This window comes from Micropterus salmoides, unplaced genomic scaffold, assembly GCF_014851395.1.
Source record: "Micropterus salmoides isolate LMB-PRFRI ecotype aquatic unplaced genomic scaffold, ASM1485139v1 Ms_hic_scaffold_18, whole genome shotgun sequence".
Classification (NCBI taxonomy): domain Eukaryota; kingdom Metazoa; phylum Chordata; class Actinopteri; order Centrarchiformes; family Centrarchidae; genus Micropterus; species Micropterus salmoides.
This window is the reverse complement of record NW_024040928.1, coordinates 1432923-1448850: the sequence shown is the minus strand read 5'-3', so window position 1 is coordinate 1448850 and position 15928 is coordinate 1432923.

Genomic DNA, 15928 nt, shown 5'->3' with positions numbered 1-15928 from the left:
CATCGTACAGGCCTACCTCACGCCCTTGTTCGCTTCATTTCTTATTCGATCAGTTGGTTGTTTGCTGGGATGGTTGAACACGCAAAGTGGTCAAAGGCTTGGCTTGGCTTGGCTACATTTCACTAAAGCCAGAGACAGGGCTAGCAGTTAAAATTTACAGACTAATGAACAGTACTACAGGCTGGTTGTGAACGCTGTTTTGAAGTCAGTACATCAGCAGTAACTGTCTGTTGTGTTAATGCTAATAAGTTAAATATTACACACACACACATACACATCATGATGTAGTACAGTTGTTCTGAAGAGATGCCCTGGCCTACAAATCTTGTTCTCGAGATTTAGGAAGTCATGTTTGTTTCTTTCATAGTGATATATTTGATAGTTTCTTAAGGGACATTTAAATTTGAAATTCTAAAATAATAAATTTTGAGTTATATGGCAATATCATGTTTTTACCACTAATTTGTCATGACCAGATTAGTTTCATGGTCAAAAGGTATCACCGAGTGTGTTTCGGGGTACACCATTTGGTTCTCTTGAACATTTCATCTGGGATGACTCCCTGTTTGTGTTTTTTCCCTAAGCTTTCATGGAGTTCTCCCTCCCAGCTGACAGCGGAGGCATCAGAGTTTATGATGAGACGGGAACTGAGGTGGATGCAGATGTCTTTGAAGAAGTAGAACAGCAACTCAACGCTGATGTATTGACTATCAAATCTGACAATCGTAAACTTGATTCCCATTTCTTCGTTAGCATAGTACATGGATTATTACTAAGACCCAGTTACACTACAACAAATGGTGTTTATTTCTTCTCTCCACCCTCTCTCTCCTGAACTACACTTAGATTCCAAGGGGACAACCTCTTCGAGCTCTTCCCAGTCCACCAGGCCACTGCTTGATGTCGTAACCAACTCAGCACTGTATGTTTCAGCTTGTGGCTCAGATGACACAGTAATCCCGGATGAGGAATTAAGCGCTTTCAGAAAATGACAGAACATGTAAGTTGATGTGTAAAGGATGCCGGAGTAAAATATTATTATTATTATGTCAGAGGCGGATGTGATACAGGTACACATGTACACAGTGAGATGGAGCATAGTGCAAAGGATGTAGACAGTATGAACAGCACTGAAATAGAGAGTGGTGAATAAATAAGTGGTAAGCAGTAAGCGGGCTGATTGGAGAAAGAGTTACTGGATTATTGCACAGGAATGGTTCCTGACACCGAGAGTCAGAAATCAGATGTTTCCTGACTCTGGAAATGTAAAAGTCCTGTAAGGAGTACAGGTGTGCACAATTATCTTTTTTGCAGTCCTGACTGTCCGTTGTAGTCTGCTCCTTTTTGGTCGCAGATCCAAATCAGACAGTGATGGATGTGCAGAGAACAGACTGGATGGTGACTGTGTAAAAGTGGATCAGCCGCTCCTTAGGCAGGCTGAGCTTCCTGATTTAAATTAATAAATTTAAATTAATAAATAAATAAAATGTATCTATCCCCGCGACCCTGTACGCAGGATAAGCGGTTGACGATGGATGGATGGATGTATGGAAATGTATGGAAATGTATCTATTTTTATGTCAGTTTTTGTCCTTCATACCTTAAGGCCTTAAACATATTACACATAAAAGTCCATAAAATACTAAATACAGAATTAGCCTATAACAAGAATACTGTGAAGATAATTACAAATGTACTCAATATGTGTCAAGCATGCCCTATATCTATTTTGTATTTTATGGACTATTTTATGTGTAATATGAATACTATGTAAAGGTACAACTGCATATCAGGTGCACTCATTGTTTTTTTTTAAATGAAGCAAGGAGAGAAGGGTATTAATCCAAGAAAGAAGTCTTCAGTTTCAAGATTAAAGTGGTAACTTTACGGTGGCAAATAACAGATCTAAATTCTAAAAACATATCTTACATTTATGAGAAAATAGTGTTTTTTTGTCAATGAACAACATCGCTTCATTTTGCAAGGCTGCAACATCACACTGCAGACGCCGCTGCGGTGTATTGTGCCTGCATTGAAAAATTATATCATAGCTTAAATTATATCATAGTACCTTACTACCCCACCAGAGCACTGCGCTCTCAGAATACAGGGTTACTCGTGGTTCCTAGAGTCTCCAAAAGTAGACTAGGAGCCAGAGCGTTCAGCTATCAAGCTCCTCTCCTGTGGAACCAGGTTCCAGTTTGGGTTCAGGAGGCAGACACCATCTCCACATTTAAGAGTAGGCTTAAGACTTTCCTCTTTGATAAAGCTTATAGTTAGGGCTTGCTCAGGTGAGTCCTGAACCATCCCTTAGTTATGCTGCTATAGGCCTAGACTGCCGGGGGATTTCCCATGATGCACTGAGCTCCTCTCTCCTCTACTTTCTCTCCCTCTGTATGCAACCTTATCCCATTATTGCATGTTACTAACACAACTTCTCCCCTTTCTGGTAGTCTTGTGCTTTCTCGTCCCTCTCCTCTCTCCTCCTATCACTTCCTGCAGGTTTTCTGGCTCTGGAGCTGTGGAGTCTGGATCTGTGGCTGCAAGTCACCTGCTGCCCCCGTGTTCCTGCTCGACACCCTCTGCTGCAACGACTATTGGTATTAGTCTTATTGTTATTATTGTTATTATAATCATTAACATTACGATGGTTACCATTAACACTATTATAAATATCTGTACCATTTTTCATTCAGTCTATAGCAACATCACCTTTACTGTCTGTACCTCTGTGTGTGTATATTGTGTAGGCTGCCTCCCTCCCCTCTCTCTCTCCTTACATCCCTCTCTTTTTCTCTCTGTTCCTCTCCTGCTCTCTCTCTCTCTCTCCCTCTCTCTCCTTCACCCCAACCGGTCGAGGCAGATGGCCGCCCACCCTGAGTCATGGTTCTGCTCGAGGTTTCTGCCTCTTAAAAGGAAGTTTTTCCTTTCCTTGTCGCCTAGTGCTGCTCTTGGTGGGAACTGTTGGGCTTCTATAAATAGCATCACAGAGTACGGTCTAGACCTGCTCTTTTATGAAAAGCGCTGTGAGATAACTGTTGTTGTGATTTGGCGCTATATAAATAAAATTGAATTGAAGAGCCACATATTAAAAAGAAGCAAAATTCCCATAAGACATCTTTTTGCATTGGAGGAAGTCATTAAACAAAATGGCAACTCCACCTCCTCTCTTATGCACTCTAGCTTCACTCATAAAACTGAAGTTGGGAGGGGTAGACTCGATATGTCCTTATCGAGTCTACCCCTCCCAACTTCAGCTGCACTGTTATCTTGGTCCAACCAAGTTTCAGTTAAAAACATGAAATTAAGATTGTGAGTGATTATAAAATCATTGATTAAAAATGTTTTTCCTGCTAAAGACCTAACGTTTAACAAAGCTAATTTTAGTGTGTTACAAACATAATCTGGCCCAATTTTTCCGACTGGCTGCAGCTGACGAGGAATTAATACTAAATTTGCAGGATATGTTGAGTGCTCTGCGATGGACTGGCGACCTGTCCAGGGTGTACCCCGCCTTGTGCCCGATGTCAGCTGGGATTGGCTCCAGCCCCCCCTGTACGCAGGATAAGCGGTTGACGATGGATGGATGTTGAGTGCTTCCTGTTTCTTAACACATTCACCATGCTTTTTCTGTTACCTATCAAGACAGGTGTTGCACACTTAGACACAAAAGGGACTTCCAGGCGTGCATAAGTTTACAATAACTTAATACAGAAACACAAGCACATCAGCAGAACGTTGTCTCTACGTACAGTGGGCTGTTTACGTCTACTGACTGACGTTATCAACATTCATATTCCCTCTTTAACTCGCATCACATAAAATGTCCACATTCACGAACACACACTGAGAATGCTGTGCACACACAGCAAATATTTAGCAGGCTACAGGTAGCTAAATTACTGTTGTCCTCATTAGCATACTTGGTGATGTAGGCTATTCGTTAACACAACATGCCGTCTCATTTAACTAGCAAAACTACGATATACATCTCATGTCCGCATTACCGACAATCCGTTATCGTCTTAAACATTCATTATGCGTCTGAGTAACCACATTTTACCTCTTTTCATCACTTTTGCTCACCTGTAAATACAAAAACACAAGCACATCAGCAGAAAGTTGTCTCTACGTACAGCAGGCTGTTTACGTCTACTGACTGACGTGTGTGCCCTCCTGTCTAACCCGAAGGACCCCACACGCTGCCCTAAGTGCCTGTGTGAGCCTTACACATTATACCCATAAACTGACCTACTAAAATATTACAGTTGTTATTGTACAATAGCACATACATCAGATTACTAAAGCAAAATCAAAACAATTAAAATACTACATTAGAATGGGGGGTGCCCACTGTTATGTCCATCAACATGCCCAACAGAGTCCATTAATAAGGCCAACATTACTGTGGGTCCCACACAGGGATGGAGAAGACTACCAGCACACTGGACCCTGGCTTGTCCTGGGAAGAGTCATGAGTGCTATTTTCCTTGTAGCCTGGACCCAGCACATATCAGACAGAGCTTACTGGGCTTTTTCGCCATTGCGGAGCGGGAGGGCGGGTTGGGCGCTGTATTTATGACACGTGTCAAACCTGGAGGACTTAGAACCAGAGGTGGAGGTGGACGGTGAGGGGGGTTTAGGGTGGAGAAAATGGGAGTGGAGTGAAGGAAGGTGCGCGGAGTAAATTTGGTCCCAGCTCTAACCAGGTCTTCCATGTGATCAGTGAAGTCCAACAGGGGGGAGAGGGGAGAAAGTGTGTCTGAAGGAGGGGACTCGGGGGGTAGAGATGTTCCTTCCTCTTGGCTCAGATGTCTCCCGTGATCAGAGCTCTCTTCCAGTGGGCTTCAAGGTTTCTGGCGTGTTGTGTTATGTCTTCTTCTTGTTTTGATTCCTCTTGTCTCTTGTCCTTGGCAGAGGGAACAGATGAGTGACGCAGAAAGTAAAACAGGTTGGAGCTGACCAATTTTACTCCTGACTTGTTAAGGCGAAGTCCATCTGCATTAAAAAGATGTCTGCGGTCCCACAGAAAGTAAAAGTTTTCGATGAAATGCACTGAATGGACAGTACATGCCGTTGAGAGCCACATATTCAGTGCCATCAATCTGCTGAATCTATCAGCTCCTCTTTGGATTGGCGGTATAGGGCCACTGATAAACACCTCAGCATTCAGAGAGCTGACTGTGTTCAACAGATTATTGAAGTCCTCTTTCAACACTTCTGACTGTTGCTTCACAACATCATTGGTCCCGATGTGCAGTATGATGTTTTTCACAGTAGGATGTTCAGCCACGATATGCAGGATTATTTCTGCCAAGTCAGACACCGTATCCTTCGGTAAACAGAGTATTTTTGTGTTCTTACTGCACATGCTTCTTACATTGTTTACAGCAGAGTCACCCACAATCAGTTTGAGGCCCAGTCGTTAGCTTTACCTGCAGCCTTTTACTTTCTGATTATATACTTTTTTACTAATTATGTACTTATACTATATACAGGTGCAGACTGTGCAAGGATGCCCCTGAGACAGTACAGCACATTACAGCAGGGTGTAAGATGCTGGCAGGATCCAAGGTCAAAATGGAAGACACTAAGGTAGTTGAGAATGAGATCCTGTGGGACTTAGAGATCCAGACTGACAAGAAGAGTGCAGTCCTAGGAACTGCTAAGATACTGCGCAGAACCCTCCCAGGCCTCTAGTAGAGGACCCGAGCTTGAGGATGACACATACCACGCCGCAAGGGGTGAGAGGGGGGGATTTTATATATATATATGTATATACACATTGAGTCGGCCGTGAGAGTGAACGCTGGCGTGGTTAGCTGCCGCTACTCTCCGGCCCCCTTTTACTGTTTTTAATTAATTTTAACTGTCCTTGATTCTTTTAACTGATGCACTCTGGCCTGATCTCACGCTGTTTTAACTGACTCTTGAAAAGTTGTAGTCTGATCTGGCCACATCGGCATATGATTAGATTATCCGGTGTTGTTGTTTGGACTAGCTTACCTATAACATTACCACCGGAGCTCCCGCTCCCCACTTGGCTGCTTTCTCTGCCTGCTTGGCTCAACAACGGCGCCGGCAACAATGTTGATCAATAGGATGTTTGTGTGGTTTGTGCTCTCCTGGTCCACCCAGTACTGACTTTATAAATGAATTTGCTGCTTTTCTGCTCACTCTCCCCTAACGTAATACTGCTGGGGTATTTTAATATACATATGGACAAAATCTCTAATGCATACACAAGGGAATTTACATCTTGTCTGGACAGTTTTGGATTGGAGCAACATATTCACTTCCACTCACTCCAAAGGTCATGTTTTGGACTTGGTTTGCTGCTCTGGTGTCACTCCACATGGTTGCACTATGGCTGACCTCCCCATTTCTGATTACATGTTAATTTCTTTTAGTGTCAACTTAACACTGTCCAAAATAAAACTGCCACGTGTCATTTCATTCAGAAATATTAAGGACATTAATTTAAACACTCTCTAGTGAAATTAACTGCCTCCCCAGTATAAACGGTTTTTCCAACCCTAATGATCTGGTGTTTCATTACAACAATGGCCTACAAAACGTTTTAAATTCTCTGGCTCCTTTAAAAACCCAGACTGTTTCCTTCACCCATTCTGCCCCATGGTTTACATCAGAACTACGCCAGCTCAAGGGAAAAGGTCATCGCCTGGAACACCTTTACAAGAAAACTGGCACCATTGTGCACCAAGAAATGTACAAAAAACACATTCTCCACTACAAGGACACTCTTTCTACAGCCAAATCCACCTATTATGCAGATATAATCAGTTCAGGCGAAGGTAATACCAGAACCCTGTCTCCATGGTCAACAACATATTACGACCACCGGACTCTCTTGCGCCTCATCTGTACTCATCTGCTTACTGTAACTCCTTTAATATAATTTTTTATTCCCAAGTGCACAAGATTCAGAGAAAACAATCCACATGCAAGGAAGGGATCCATGTAACAAAGGAACAGGCAGAAACCTCAACATTAGACGCAAGGATGTGACAAGGACTGAAGACAACTGAGGACAATATATACACTGGTAAACGAGCAGGGAGGGAAGCACAGCTGAAATACATCAGGTAATCAAACACAGGGACAAAGCTAGACAAGGACACCAGGTACAGAGGATTACCAAAATAAAACAGGAAGTAAAGTTCACAGGAACACACAAGGACAGATCTAACAAAGTAAAACATGGAGACATAAGACCAAGGACCAAGACACAGACCATAATGATAAAACTCAGAAGTACACCGACCAAGAAAACACTAAACATGAACTAAAGCACAGGTCTAAGAACTAACTAAACAAGATTAAACAGAGAAACACAGAACCAAAAACGGACTTAAACAGGAAAGACATGAACACAAAACCACACTCCTAACACATCCTCCTTGATCTGAGTGCAGCCTTTGACACCATCTCTCATAACATCCTCCTTGACAGATTAGTCTCTATTGGTTTCACTGACACACCCTTGGACTGGTTTAAATCACATCTCTCTGGCCGCACTCAGTTCATCCAACTCAAACATTTCAAATCAGAGCTATCCCCTGTCACTACCGGTGTTCCCCAGGGCTCTGTCCTGGGGCCCCTTCTGTTCATCATCTATCTGCTTCCTCTTGGCCATATCTTTTGTAAATTTAACATCCATTTCCACTGCTATGCGGATGACACCCAGCTCTTCTGTCTGCCAAACCTACCAAATCCACTTTGACTAAATATTCTCTTACCATTGAAAACTCCCCAGTTTCCCCCTCCCCTCAGGTCAAGAGTCTGGGTGTGATCCTCGACAGTACATTTTCATTTCAAGCTCACATTAATAATGTCACTTGGTCTGCATACTTCCATTTACGTAACATTAATCACCTCCGACCGTCTCTCTCACCCACTAGTACAGCCATTTTCGTTCACATTCTGGTTCCATCCCACATTGATTATTGTAATTCTCTTCTCGTTTGTCCTTCCTCTCAAATCCATACATAAACTTCAACTGGTTCAGAACTCTGCTGCCCATATCATCACCAGAACCCCTTCTATTTATCATATTACTCCTGTCCTTCAGCAGCTTCATTGGCTCCCAGTTAAATACTGCATTGATTTCAAAACTCTGCTCCTGACCTTCAAGGCCATTCACAACCTTGCTCCTCAGTGAAGGAGGTCGGAATATGAAGGAGGTCAGTGAGGTCACTGACCTCCTTCATATTAACACACCCACCCGTACTCTTAGGTCTTCTTCTTCTATTCACCTCACTGTACCTCCTACTTGTTTGACCACCATGGGGTTCAGAGCCTTTAGCCGCTCTGCCACTCGTCTCTGGAACTGAAAACACATCTTTTTAAACTGGCATATCCCAAGTGATCACTCTTTCTCAATCTTTGTTTCCAGTTGTTTTATACCCTGATTTTATGCACTGTAATTATAGTTGTTAATTTCATCGATTATTGCTGTACTGTTTTATTATGTTTTGTGAGGTGACCTTGAGCGTTCAGAAAGGCGCCTATAAATAAAATGTATTATTATTATTATTATTAGAGGAGTGTAAATTTACTTTTTGGCTCGCCTGCCAATGGGACTAGTAGATGAAAAAATCCACCAGCCAAGCATATTTTTTTTACTGCCCAAAATGATAATTTGCCCTTTTATGTCAGGCATACAGTTTTTTTCCCTAGCCTTTCAACATTTAGCCGCCAAAAGGCTACAACAAAAGGGATATACACCATGGTAGAAGTTTACCAAAATATGTTTATTTAAACCAAAATCAATCAAATTAAGGCTGATGCCAAAGTAAAGGTGATGAAGTATGGGGTATGAACATCAATGGTTTCAGTCATGTCAGGGCAGGATGATGGATGCACGGAAAATGTGTGTAATGGTGTTGTAATGTGCAAGAAACAATAACTACAACTAAAACAGTATGTCCAGAAACCAAAGCAAAAGTGGAACCTGTGACGGAAAACAGAGGGTAGCAAGTTAGCAGGAAGGTCCATGTCCATGAATGAGAATAAGGCATCACAAATACTCTACAGGGCAATTAGCCCAGGTGCCCAGATTGGCCATGCCCACCCATGACCCCACAGGGCGTCACATCCAGAGTTGCTCTAAGACTTTATTAAACTGCAGTTACAAAACCCAAGCATGGTGTTTCACTAAAGCACATTACACTAAATTTCGATTTATAATAAATTCACATGTTCTGGCATGTGGCAAATCGTCACCATATAAAACAGAGCTTCTATAAGTACAGCAGGTAGTTACATTAGATAATGAGAGATGTCTTTAATTAACTAAATTTGCTGTTTTGCATAGTTAGTGCACTGAGACAGTGACACAATGTTCTCATTTTTCTGTGTACAGCTTGAGGCTGACTTTGTAAATTCAAATCTATTACAGACTGATAAGACAAGGTGGAAAGTACCCTCAAATTTTCCTCGAGCAATCCTCTGTGGCCTTGGCAGAACAAAGTGTTAGTTCTTTAGATTTCTCAGCATAATGGTTTGTGCTTTGTGAGAGAAGATTAAGAACATCTTTTATCCCACGCTTCCCACTTACTCAGTCTGCATAATACTGCTAGCCACATGTCACAGATAGCTTCACTCCAACCGGTCTGTAAAGGTCATTACTGCAATTTTCTCCTTGCTCGTCCCTCTCCTCTCTCCTGCCATTTTTTGCAGGTGTGTCTGGAGCTTTAGAGTCTGGATCTATGACTGCAAGCCACCTGCTGCCCCCATGCTCCTGCTTGATACCCGCTGCTACAATTATTATTAGTCCTTTCATTATTGTTATTATTACCATCATTATTATTACTGTCTATGAAGATTCAGGCCATCACCTTGCATGGTAGCTCACTGCCATCAATGTGTGAATGGGTGAATTAGAGGCAAATTATAAAGGGCTTTGGAAAAAATGCAGCCATTTATACATTTTCATGCCCAGACAGATGTGAGATATATTCATTACAAAGTATCTTTTTCAATTTCTCTTTTACTTAAGTACAATAATGAGTTCACACTGAGTGTTCCATGTGGCACCGTGTTGTGCAGATCTTCTGCTAGATGGCCAGCCCATCGCATTTTCATTTCTATAAATTAGAAGCACATGCTCACACACTGTATCCTGTTCTGCTCTGTATGTTTATTGTGTTGGGTGCTGCAAGACAGTTAGTTATCATGAAGTGTTAAAAGGGGCAATATGGAGTTTTCAGTGGCCACTAGTGGTGCGGTTTTAAGATTGCAACCAGGCATGTGCTCATTCACGTGCTTGAACCATAGGCTTGAACTCATGAGCATAATCCGAAACACAACCTTTTTCATACAGGGATCCGCAATAAATGCAGAAACACCAGCATGCCGGCTGTGGCTTTTCTCCAGACATGTTCAGGCTCAGAGGTAGATCAACACCACACACTGGCACAATACTTCCGGCAAACAGTAATTTTACACTAATACTTTATCAGCTTGAGGTTGAAATAATCCATGCTCCTTACATGATAACATAACATTTACTGCATTTATGGCTCTTTCAGATAGGAAACGATTTATGCTCTGCGCAAAACCGCAAAAGTTCCACTATTTTGAACTTTGACCGTGGCATGCGCAAGAGGTCACTGAGCTGTGCAGCACTTGCACTTTGCTCAACGCAGCAACAAACCGCTGTGGCGCGGCGCAAGCCATTGAAAATAATGGGTTTCACATCGCAGCAGTACGGTCGTCACGGTCCTTCTGAAAGGCCCATTAGCCGATGTGCTACATCAGCATTAGCTCACCTGCTGCTTTTCAGTAACATCACTAACATCTGTGTATCTTTTACCGAAGGCTCAGCAATGTCAACACAGCTAAATGTATTAGATGATAATAAAACGTTAGTGAGCTGCACTGAATATTATAACCAGATTGTGTCACACTTATAACAGTTAGACCGCAGTAAGTAACATTACTGTAGTGAATGGGTCACTGTGTTGTTGTTGCCTTTTGTTGCAGTATTGTATGTAAGTTACAGCCTTTCTCCAGCCTTTCTTGACTATGTTTTCACTTGACATCATCTGAATTTCGTTTAGTCTGATGGGCTTCAGCAATTTTATTGTTCTTTATCTTTAAGTGGAGCTTATGTTGGAGTCTGTGTTTTGCTGGGAGACTGTTATTTTGTGGTGTTAGTGGACTGCATGTCCTGGTGTTGTTGCTGTAGTCAGCTGTTCCAAGCAAAGAAAAGAGGCTTGTGCTTCAAGTGACAAAAATGCAGTAAAAAATTAATTAATACGTGATTTAACTGAAAAACTTCAAATAGCCCCTTAAAAATAAAAAATAAAAAAAAATGTCAGATGTTGACTATCTACTACATTGTGGAGTCACTTATTTGCGCAGGAGACATAATTCCAACATTTGCGACAGCAGCACTTGAATGCAGCAGCAGCGGAGCGTAACGACAGCCTCGGCAGCAGGAGAGCCGCAGGAGCTGCTGCGCGATGTAAGAGACTGGCTCATGAAGTCCTCCTGTTTTCTCTCCACAGGCACGTGGATAACAGGTGACTATTTGCGTGGATTAATGCACGCGGGCATCATAACTTTATTTTTTTGTTTTGGTGTGCATCATGTAAAGAGGGAGCTGAGAAAACGCTGCAGCTTTGTGCAACAGGAGCGCAAGACGGACGTCTAGTTTTGATTCTTACTCAGAACGCGCGTTATGGAGGAGAAGATGAAAGAGGGCTTGTTGTCAAGATATCAATGGTAAGTAAACTAAACTTGGAGCAGCAGCTTTGTGTGAATGGCTAGATATGGTGTTGGAGGGTGCGTTTGTGTTGCCACAGGTGCCCTCCCTGTCTGTCAGCATACAGCCTGCTGCACTGTAATTCATAAAACAGCCTGATCTCGTCAGTCCCTGCAGCAGCTGCCCTCCACTACTCACCGTGGATCAACAGCCAGTCAGGTGATGTTCTCAATATTTTAGGGAAATAATCATAGACTGTATATAAAAAGGAAATTATGCAGCTATTAATGTGTTACTGTAGTGAAATGGGGAAACAAAAAAAACCATTGGATCATAATTTCACAAGTAGCCTAACCAATAAGTATCCTGAGACTGCTAATAAATTTAGTCAATTTGTCAGTAGATGCTCATTTTTATTATCAATAGTTTTATTATAGCTTTTCGTTTCTGCACTGTATGTGAGACAGTATTAGCAAAATCAACACTTTTAGGCTCAGGTAGCTTGTCATGGATTTGTATTTGAAATACCTTCTCTGATCTGAGGATTTGCTGCAGTCAGACTACAAGTCACTGAAAAATTTAAGTGATAGATTAACCAATAATCAAAATAATCATTAGTTGCACACAAATAGTTAATCCTACAGAGTCCTCAACCTCCTGAAAGGGTAAACATTTTTTTTATTTTGTATGCGCCAAGATATGGATCTTTAGAAAAACACGTATCTTGTGTACATAGGAGAAAAATATACTATCTGAGACTGTTTAATTATTATTATTTTTATTTTGTTAACTCAACATTAATCAAATTTAAATATATTGAGTGTATTCTGGAAACCGCAAATAAATACTGCCATTTGTAATTTTTAATTATAGAACATAAATGTATTTCTGATTCTGATTCTTATCCTGATAAACTCACCCCAGGTTGCTAAAACTCACTAAAACAACTTTGTTATGGCTCTGGTTAAAGCACAACTTAAATTACTTTGACACAGTTTTTTGGAGACAATGACTGTTTCTTTCATGAACAGTGTCTATTGTAGACTATTTCTTATGCTGATATATCTGATGATGATGTGTTCCATGAAAAGAATATCTGTTGGATTAAAACATCATCTTTTCGTGGAGCCAAGCCGTGATTAACCATGACCGGTGCCAGCAGTAATGTGTCACATTGTAAGCATTCTGAGGTGTCTGAAGTTGTGTTTAGCTGGGTCAGTCCCACGTGTTTTATGGATCATGTCAGACTGAGGTCAGGAAGGGAAGACGTAAAGCTAAATGGTCATTCTCATGATGTGGTAGATTCAGTTGTGCTGCGTGAATTGGCTCAATTAGAGAGTGGGTGCACTGAGTCACAATGTGTGTATGTGTGTGTGTGTGTGTGTGTGTGTGCGCAGGACATAGAAAAAGAGAGAATGAGTAGGTAGAAATGGGCTACTTGGTATATATTTCTTTCCTTCTTCCTAAAATGTACCCTTATTTAACCAATAAACTCAATAAAACTGTCAGTTGAGCTGTTTTCAAGTATCAGTGTGCATGAAATCATCTCACCAAGTTTTATACTGAAAACAACAAATAAAAGTAGCTGGTAACCACTTCATGTCTATTGCAGAGTGCACATTCACAAAAGAAAACGAGATGAGATCAAATACAATACATATATGCTCTATAAATATTATACAAAATGTCTGCATTCAACAATAAAGTCAGATACAGTCAGGAATGTGTACAGGGGACAGGGTCTGAAGTGATTTCCTGAAATGTGTGACAGCAAACTTTACAATATTGTTATGTGAAGACGTTAGCTGTCATTAGTTATCGTTAGTCAGCAGGACACCTGCCCAGTTCTCCTCTCGTTCTCACACCATAATTTAATTTCTCTAATCCTGGTCTTCTACCAGTCTCTTTGACACCTAACAGACTCATAATTATAAAGCTGTGGTCCATCATATGCGTATGAATATACATTTTAAACCTCGTCAGTGTCAAGCCCAGCGTTGGGATCTATAAAGATATTTTTTGGGCTTGTTGCCTTTATTTCTTATAGTACAGGTAGAGAGAGACGGAAAGTGAGTGAGTGAGAAAGAGGGGACGACATGCAGCAAAGAGCTGAGGGCTGAAATCGAACCCAGACCGCTTCACTAAGGACAATAAGGCCTTGTATATGGCAATTCCCAGGAGGCAGGGCTCTCAAAACAAGGCCATTCCATTACAAATTCAATCGGGCCAGATTTTAAAGAGGTCATATAATGCTCATTTTCAGGTTCAAAATCTTATTTAGGGGTTGTACCAGAACAGGTTTGCATGGTTTCATTTTCAAAAAACACCCTCTTTTTTACTACTGCACATTGCTGCAGCCCCTCTTTTCACCCTGTGTTGAAGGCTTCGTTTTAGCTATGGAGTGATACATCTTGTCTCAACATGATCTTTGTTAGGAGTTGCACATGCGCAGTTCCTAGTTAAGGACTACTAGCCAATCAGAAGCAGAGAAGGGCAGGTTAGTGCGAGGCCAATAAACAGCTTCTGTTCAGCTGTACATGTTGCCGACCAGCTTGGCAGCATGGACTGGATCAAGAGTTTCAGAGTGGTGAGTTATTAATCTGTAACAAAAGTATCTTTCATCCATAAAGTTTTAACTGAGCTCTGTCTCTACATCACAGTAACAACTTTATGTCCACTGACTCCCTGGAGGGTAGCTAGTGTTTGGAAGGGAGAGGAGAGCTGTGCTGCGGCTCAGTGTTTTTCCACCAGTGTTTTTGAGGGCGTGTCGGACTAGCCGCTTGGCGAGCGTTATATGAGGCGCATTTAGCTTTCATCCCTGTGACCTCACAGGGATGAAAGGGAAGCGGCTGGACTACAAACGAGCTGTCAAGTAGTTCAGAGCAGAGTTTTCTGTGGGAGATGGGAACTCCCTTTGGGCTTTTTCACTTTGCAAACCTGTTAAATGCACAAAAAAGGTATATAACTCAATAAAAGAGAGGTTAAAAGCCAAATACCACCTCTTTAACACTAGAACATGGAGATGGGCTGGACATTTTCTCACAAGTTGGGATGGGTATCATTAGAATTTTATCATTGATACTCCTTATTGGTTCAGTTCTTTATCGATGCTCTCTCTGCTGCTGCTGCTGGTAGACAGTAGCTGGTTTGTCTCAGCCATAGTGTATGCTGTTTAATACTGAAGACAGACAGCTTTCACTTTAGCTTGTTTGTAACAATAAGTTATTAGCCGAGCTAGCTCTGTGCTCGATCTACATGTTTATGGTAAACAGGTGTGTTGATAAAGTAGTGTCTTTGTACTGGCAAAGGTTTTATTGCACCGTGTGCTTGCACTAACGAGCGTAGTTGTCGTCAACTTTGGTAACGTTAGCTACCGAACACACACAGAGAGGAGAGGATTGTGAAACAAAACCCATTCAAAAATGTGGGGGAGATTAAACAATGCAGAAGAGCTGAAGGCCACTATCAGAGCAACCTGGGCTCTCATAACACCTGAGCAGTGCCACAGACTGATGGACTCCATGCCACGCCACATTGCTGCAGTAATTCAGGCAAAAGGAGCCCCAACTAAGTATTGAGTGCTGTATATGCTCATACTTTTCATGTTCATACTTTTCAGTTGGCCAACATTTCTAAAAATTCTTTTTTTGTATTGGTCTTAAGTAATATTCTAATTTTCGGAGATACTGAATTTGGGATTTTCATTAGTTGTCAGTTTTAATCATCACAATTAAATGAAATAAACATTTGAAATATATCAGTTTGTGTGTAATGAATGAATATAATATCCAAGTTTCACTTTTTGAATGGAATTACTGAAATAATAACTTTTTAATGATATTCTAATTATATGACCAGCACCTGTATTAAAATATGGTAACATATAAAAATAAAATAAAACAATAAGTTCTTTACAGTTATTTATATACACATATACATCCCGAACATTCCACAGTGCATTTCTTTGAAATTGTATCTGGGGTGAATGTAAACAGCAGCAACCAGATGATAATATGAAAGTTTCATCTTCAAAATAAACAGTCTGAGAAACATTTGGGAATCCATCTTGACTGTGTGCATCAACCATCATCGATGTAAAATCACCTCCTCTCATCTTGCCAGAGTCTTGCGCTGACCGCTCGGAACATGGACTACATGCCGAGTGCTTGATCTGGGATGTTGCATGTTGATGGGGCA